Below are 7,766 nucleotides of genomic sequence, written 5' to 3'. Positions count from 1 at the left end.
CCGGATGCAGGTGTCTCCCTATACTAATGTAGAGTTTACATTCTGTGTTTAAATGCTGAGATAACTGTTTATACGATATCTGTGATATCGATATTTTAGCCAGTTCAAGACTTCGGCGGGAGAATCGGGTATTTACCTGGGAAAGCAAATATCATTACTAATGCATTATCACGCAACCCCGTGTCATCTTGTACGGAGCCTTTAGCTGAATTGATAGATATATCAACATCCATGCCTATTGTTAAAATGTTATCTGAACAAGAATATTTGGGCTGGAGCGTTGAATTATTACAGACTGACCAAAGAAAAGATCAGAAATTAGAAACAATTATAAATGCTTTGAAGGGCAATCATAAGGAAAAGGGATATATAAAGTATAAGCAGCAGAATTATATAATCAAAGACAATATTCTGTGTAGGACCGTGACAAGGAAAACCCGCTATACCCCACATGTAACTAACGAACAGGTAGTGGTACCAATCTCACTTATTTCCACTGTCCTAAATTGGTTGCATGCAAATCCATTACATGGACACCCGGGGTTCTCATTAATGTCACAGAAAGCCAAATCATTGTTTTATTGGCATACGATGCTTGCAGATATAAAAAAACACATAGCTAATTATCGCACATGTCAGGAAAACAAAGGGCATACGAAAACACCTGTCAGCCTAGGGGCTTATCCCATGCCCAATCAACCCTTTGAAAGAATACATTTAGATTTGTTAACAGGATTTTACGAGTCAGACAGAGGAAATAAGCACCTCTTAGTAATTGTAGATGCTTTAACTCGATATACAGAACTAATAGCGCTTAAAACTAAAACTGCGAATGAATGTGCTATGAAGTTTTACGAGTGTTACATTTGTAAACATGGAATTCCACACATGATAATCTCAGACTCGGGTGGAGAATTTAATAATCACTTTCTTACCTCATTGTGTGAATTCCTTAGCATAAAGAAAATAAATACCATGATATATCACACAGAGTCGAATGAGCTAGTGGAAAGAGCAAATAGGAAGGTTTTGAATATATTAAGAGTAACACTAGGGGGATCAGACCCCCACTGGGATATTGCAATACCTGCGGTACTGAGTACTCTGAATCATTCATATCATATATCAATTAAAATGTCACCGCACGAAGCATTGTATGGTACCCCAGTTAGAACCCCTTTCCATGTATTAACGCCTACAACTAATCTATCAAATTCTTTAAAAGAATGTATAAATGCAAGCAAAAGTCGTTTTGATATCCTTCGAAAGAATTTAGAAGAATCACAAATCATAATGAAAAGGAATCATGATAAAATAGCGAAGCCAACTAAAACATATACCGTGGGTAAAATGTATACATACAGGTAAATGTACGTACAGGACTCAATTATAAACTAACACCTAAGTTTGAAGGCCCATTTAATATTTTGGAAACATTAACGGCCAATAGGTTTAGAGTTCAAAACGTATCCTAACCCACTGATGAGAGAATCGTACCATTGGCTCACATAAGAAATTAAAAAAAAAAAAGAGGGAAAGAAGTGAGGGAAAGATTTTTATTTGTATGTTAAAAGTTTTTCTTAATACAGGAGTAATTCCATATGTTTTTCTCGTTACACGTTTCCAAGATGAATTTTTTGTTGTTGGGAGTGATATTGTTCGCTCAGACATTTTTCTCGTATGGGATGAGCTCTAAAACTAAAAGTATAGATTTTAAATATGGCACTATAGTTGAAAGACAAGAAGACATTTTTATTACATCAAGTAACATAGTAGTAGAAGTGTGAATGCAAGCAATTTTTCTCCCAGAGAATGACGTCACTAGCTTAAAAAGCGCCATTTCATGGTTTGCTGTCTCATTAGATGAGTTACATAGAAGAGATTTTCATTTGATTACAGAGAGTTCGCTTGGATCGACACTAAAAGTTGCAGAGATGCTATCTGATGACTTGCAAAATAAGACTTACGAGACAGAATCTTTGGTTCGTGACCTTTTGATGTAGACTGTAGGACACGAAAATAAAGAGAGACGTAACCCGTTTATTTTTGCTGCACTAAACATCTTTGGGTCTATTGCAAGTTTAGGTTTAGGAATTTCCAATCGTCTTAAGATTAGTAATCAAAATAAGAAAATTGAGTTCTTGACTCATGAAGATGAATTGATTATGTCAGAACTAAGGAATCAGTTAGCTTCAATCAATCAAATTATGGATTTAGTAAATGAACATTCAAGTAATATCAATCAGATTATGGAAGTACAGGATTTGTTGGCAACGTTAACGTATTAGGATTCAAAAATAGATCACATACATAACAGAATTGCATATTTCATTGAGAAATCAAAAGATTATGTAGAATCTATCACGTTAGCAACTAAAGGTGTACTGTCACCCCATTTGTTGCCTATAAAATACTTAAAGTTAATTCTGGAGAACGGACGGGAGAAACTAGGCTATATTCCTTTGTTAGACGCACGTAGGTTAGAATTTTATTACAGCCTAATTACAGTAAGCGTTGAAAATAACAGGATTATGATTACAATTCCCTTCGATTCTTCTGATGCCTGGCAATCTTACAGGATATCACCATTTCCGACTTTCATGACGAATCACTCAAATCCAGTAATATCCAGTTTGACAGGACACGTATTGATTTCCCCAGACAAGGAAACATATACGGTCATTAAAGACTTAAATCAATTAACTCACTGTTCAGACGTAATGGATAGAAAAATATGTACAGCTGACTTATTTGAATTCCATAAAAACTTAATGGATTCATGCGAGTTAGGTATAGTGCTAGACGGTGTTCTCTCCCATACAAGTGAAAATTGTCTGGATAAGCTTTATCCCTTTGACAATAATGAGTTCAATTGCAGACTGAACAACGGCTTGTGGATACGATATGACAAAGACGGCTTCAATGTATCATGCCCGGACGGATCCTCGTCCTATTCCCAAATCTTCGTTGCAGCAGATGGTTGTATCGGGACATCCCCTATTTCCATGGTGAAAGGGATCAAAACCATCATCAGAGAACGAGCCTACTTCACGAACTTCACATAGTCGACTACAATTCCATCATTACCCCTCCCATACAACAAACAGGTAGCCTAGCGGTTGATGAAATTGACCGACTTATAAAGAATTTCTTCACCCCATACTACTAGCAGGAACAGTTGTGACGGTGATGATATTTATCGCCGTTAACATCTTTGTTTGGCGTAGGTTAAGGAACAGTTTGCAGTTCAAACAGAATGTTTTGCCATGTCCAGACAAAACTCCTTATTTAATTCAATTTAAAGCCGTTTGAAAGTGGCCCCTTCATTCGCCTAAAAGGAGTAAAATTGTCTTGGAAACGCATTGTGTACGAAAAGCAGTTAGTACGCTAGTAATATGTAATTGAATAGACTATAGAACATTTGCATTTTTAAAAAACATTTTAAAAAGCTTTTAAAAAATAAATAATTTTTTTCGGCATCTAATAAAATATATAAGCCGGAATGTTAAAAGAAAAAAAAACAGAATCTATGGGCATCTAATAAAATATATAAGCCATATACATATATATATATATATATATATATATATATATATATATATATATATATATATATATATATATATATATATATATATATATATATATATATATATATATATATATATATATATATATATATATATATATATATATGTATGTACGAAACCGTGGTACGTGTACGTACCAGGAATTCGTGTTTGTGCGGTAATATTGAATCTTTACCGTATTGTAATAATCTATATTTCTGACAAAGGTAACAATTATTCTTTAGCAAAGTTACCGAATCATATGTATATCAGTATTTTTTTTTGGTACTATATAATCATTTGCTAGCAATGTACCATATATGTGATCTGTCTTTATCATGCATTTTTTTCTTTGCTTTGGTAATATCTTTTCATATTTATTATTGTTATCATTTTTTTTTAATGTGCCTATTTGAACATTTGTCCTCATTTGCTAATGGCTAAAGTTAAACAAAGAATAATACATATATCCAGTCACACTCCTAGTAAACATATTTTGGCGTGTTGTTAAATTTAAAAAAAAAATTGAGGTAGCTGGCCGAGCTGATGTAATAGTCATATATTACTTGTTTAAAACACATGACGTAATACGTCATTGTGGAAGTCGAAGCTAGCGTGAGAAGTGCTGTAGTCAGACAGATCATAACAGGATGCGATTAGCATATCTCAGCAATGTAACATCTTTATGAAGAATACACACAAATACGAACTGTGAGAAAGAGTTGTGTCGCCACCGGATGCAGGTGTCTTCCTATACTAATGTTTAGTTTACATTATTTGTTTAAATGCTGAGTTTTACAGAGGCATCTGGGACCCAACGTTCCAAATCCCTCCAAATATTAGACTCTGGGTCAGGTTGAAGGACCATCCCAGCCTCGACGCCTTCTGTCAATCTTTGGAAAAGACAAAACAGATTCTATATTTAGGTAAGTAATAATATTATTTTCTCTGTTCCTTTCCTCTGAGGGACATTACAATACCTGGCCTCCTTTCCCTCATCCTCATCTTGTCATTCAGTCTGTTAATATCGTTGTTATCATTATCAATATCATTGTTAACATCATTATTATCATCATTATTACTCTATAGATGTAGAACATTATATTCAGAGGTCTCAATCAGGTTTTATTTTTTCCACTAAAAGGAAAATATTGTTTTCATCTGATTCGAATTTGATATAAAAGTTTTCAATGTTACGTTTTAATTTCTTTCCTTCCTTTTATTAAAAGGAAATGTCTCATTTCTATGGCGTTGATTTCATGAATAATGATAGAAATGAATCAAAATGATCATGATTGTAATGAATAGGAAACTGATAAAAGCACCAGTCATAGTCAAACGCTGCTCCTCCTGACTCCGCCTCCTTCCTGCGCTGATTGGTTCTCTACAAGGATGTGGGCGGAGTTATCCGAACAGGAGAACCAATCAGCAAAAGGAATGTGAAAAGGTATCGGCCAATGAAATTGGGCCAATTAAATGAAGCTGAGTTGTTATTGGCTGAGGTGATTTAGATAGAGCATAATGTGAGGGTTTCATGAGGAGACTGATGACATTCCTTATGCGAGCGGCTACACACACACACACACAAACATTGACTCCCACACGTACACACAAACGCACACACATTAACGCAACCTCACAGACTTCTGCCTGTAAATTCGTTGTTGCAGTTATTATTATCCCTGGATAGGTACGGTCCTCGGACACCCCTTTAAGGGTATACTCGGACGCGAACGACCCCGACGCCAAAAAAAATTCTTGAAAAATCAGTTTTTGCAGTAACCTCCTTTTTTCTTTTGCCAAAAAAAACTCCAATGAATGCTTAAAACAACTGTAAAGATAAATACTACTCATCTGCAGAAAAACTATTTATTATAAATATTTTAAAAAATTAAGTAGAAAAAAAAGACCTGACATAAAAATTCATAAAAAAAAAGTTTATACATATATACACAAATCCTTTTAGGAATTGATTCTTGAATGTTTAGGACACATCTTGATGTATTTTGGATGAAGTCAGACCCATGGAGGTGAAGATCTGAAATGAGAAAAAAAGGGTAACTTTTTTTGGCCAAAAAAAATTGTCCAAATTTCATGAATTTTTTTGGGTACCCAAATGAAATAGGAAGTGGCTAATTTTTTTAGGGAATAAACATATGTTATCCTAAAATAGAAATATGTAAAAAAATCTTCATTGCTTTGTAAATTACATTTATATCAGGGGCCATATCTAAAGGTAATTTTTTGAGTACTTGGAAATTTCGTAAAAAAATACATATATTTAATATATAATATGATATTTATGCAGGTAAAAATATACCAAAATATCACAAATTCTATAGGGAACAAGAATATATATAGATAGGGCAGCTTACGCTTCGGATATGTCCACAAAATGGCCGCCAACCACACTGACTCAGACTCCCTAATCTGCCACTTGAAATGTAGGAAGGGTATGTCAATTTCAAGGTGTTATTTACTAATCTAATTATTATTGGATATGCATAAAAATTGTATGGTGGGTTGCTGGATAATTGTCGATTATTTTACGACTATAAAATTAAAATTCTGACCCAAAAAATTTTTTTTGAAGGGAAATAAAATCGAAAAAAAAAAATGTAAAACAATATTTTAGCTAAAAAAATTTGATGATATTCAATCAAAAAAAAAGTAAACAAAATTTTCCGACAAATAAACATCTAGAGGAATCATTACTCTGTGATAGTTCCTTAGTACGTAGTAATTTTGAAAGAATTGGGAAAAAACGAAAAAATGGCAATCACCGGAAAATCGAACACATACCTATATATACGCCATATCTGGCTAAAAAAAGATAGGCATGGGTAGCCAGATCATCTAGAAACACTTTCCAACACTATAAAAATATAAGTTTTGCGACACTACTTGCCAATTCCTTACGGTAACATGACTAAGCAAAAAAATGCAAAACAAATAAAAAGGGGCACTCGTGGAAAAATGGCCATTCTAATATACGGCATTTCAGAAAAAAAAAAATTTCAGCCACGTGCTAGGCAAACCATCAAGGCATATTTTCCGACAAATAAACATATAAATGAAATATTACTCTGTGATAGTTCCTTAGTACGTAGTAATTTTGAAAAAAATGGGAAAAAACGAAAAAATGGCAATCACAGGAAAATCGAACACATACTTATATATACGCCATATCTGGCTAAAAAAAAAATAGGCATGGGTAGCCAGATCATCTAGAAACACTTTCCAACACTATAAAAATATAAGTTTTGCGACACTACTTGCCAATTCCTTACGGTAACATGACTAAGCAAAAAAATGCAAAACAAATAAAAAGGGGCACTCGCGGAAAAATGCCCAACATTCTAGTATACGGCATCTCAGATAAAAAAAAAAGACATGCACGTGTTAGCCCAACCATCAAGGCACACTTTCTAACACATAAACATGAAAAAAAAATCAATAATATACGGCAATTCCTTACTACGTAGTAAATTTTTACAAATATTGAAAAAAAAAACAGAAATTGGCAACCGCAGTTAAATACCCAATATACCAATAACTACGTCGTATCTGACAAAAACAAAATCACGCATGGGTAGCCAGATCATCTAGACACACTTTCCAACATTAAAAAAGCAAAAGTTTTACGACACTATTTCGCAATATCTTACGGAAAAATGACTTGGCAAAAAAATTAAAAAAAAATAAAAAGGGACACTCGCGGTAAAATGCCCGACATTCTAATATACGACATCTCAGATAAAAAAAAAGACATGCACGTGTTAGCCCAACCATCAAGGCACACTTTCTAACACATAAACATGAAAAAAAAATGAATAATATACGGCAATTCCTTACTACGTAGTAATTTTTAAAAATATTGAAAAAAAAACAGAAATTGGTAACCGCAGTTAAATACCCAATATACCAATAACTACGTCGTATCTGACAAAAACAAAGTCATGCATGGGTAGCCAGATCATCTAGACACACTTTCCAACACTAAACAAGCAAAAGTTTTACGACACTATTTGGCAATATCTTACGGAAAAATGACTTGGCAAAAAAATGAAAAAAAATGAAAAAGGGGCACTCGCGGTAAAATGGTCCTCGTGGTGATGAACGACATTTTAACTAAAAAAAAAAACATGCACATGGTAGCCAAACAATCCACCAAGACTTTCCACAACTGATAACCTA

At 33.8% G+C, this 7,766-nt stretch overlaps 1 long non-coding RNA gene across 1 annotated transcript in view; it reads left to right on the top strand.

Annotated features, from left to right (window-relative positions):
* Positions 1-4,365: 4,365 nt before the first annotated feature.
* The window catches only part of LOC137634004 (uncharacterized), a 4,829-nt gene continuing 1,428 nt past the window's right edge, over positions 4,366-7,766 (top strand). Inside the window, exon 1 of the long non-coding RNA XR_011042412.1 lies at positions 4,366-4,495. This is a non-coding gene — a long non-coding RNA (uncharacterized lncRNA). The remainder of the gene's footprint in view (positions 4,496-7,766) is intronic.

The sequence above is a fragment of the Palaemon carinicauda genome, chromosome 43 (genome assembly GCF_036898095.1).
Source record: "Palaemon carinicauda isolate YSFRI2023 chromosome 43, ASM3689809v2, whole genome shotgun sequence".
Lineage (NCBI taxonomy): Eukaryota > Metazoa > Arthropoda > Malacostraca > Decapoda > Palaemonidae > Palaemon > Palaemon carinicauda.
This window is presented reverse-complemented; position numbering and strand designations above follow the sequence as displayed.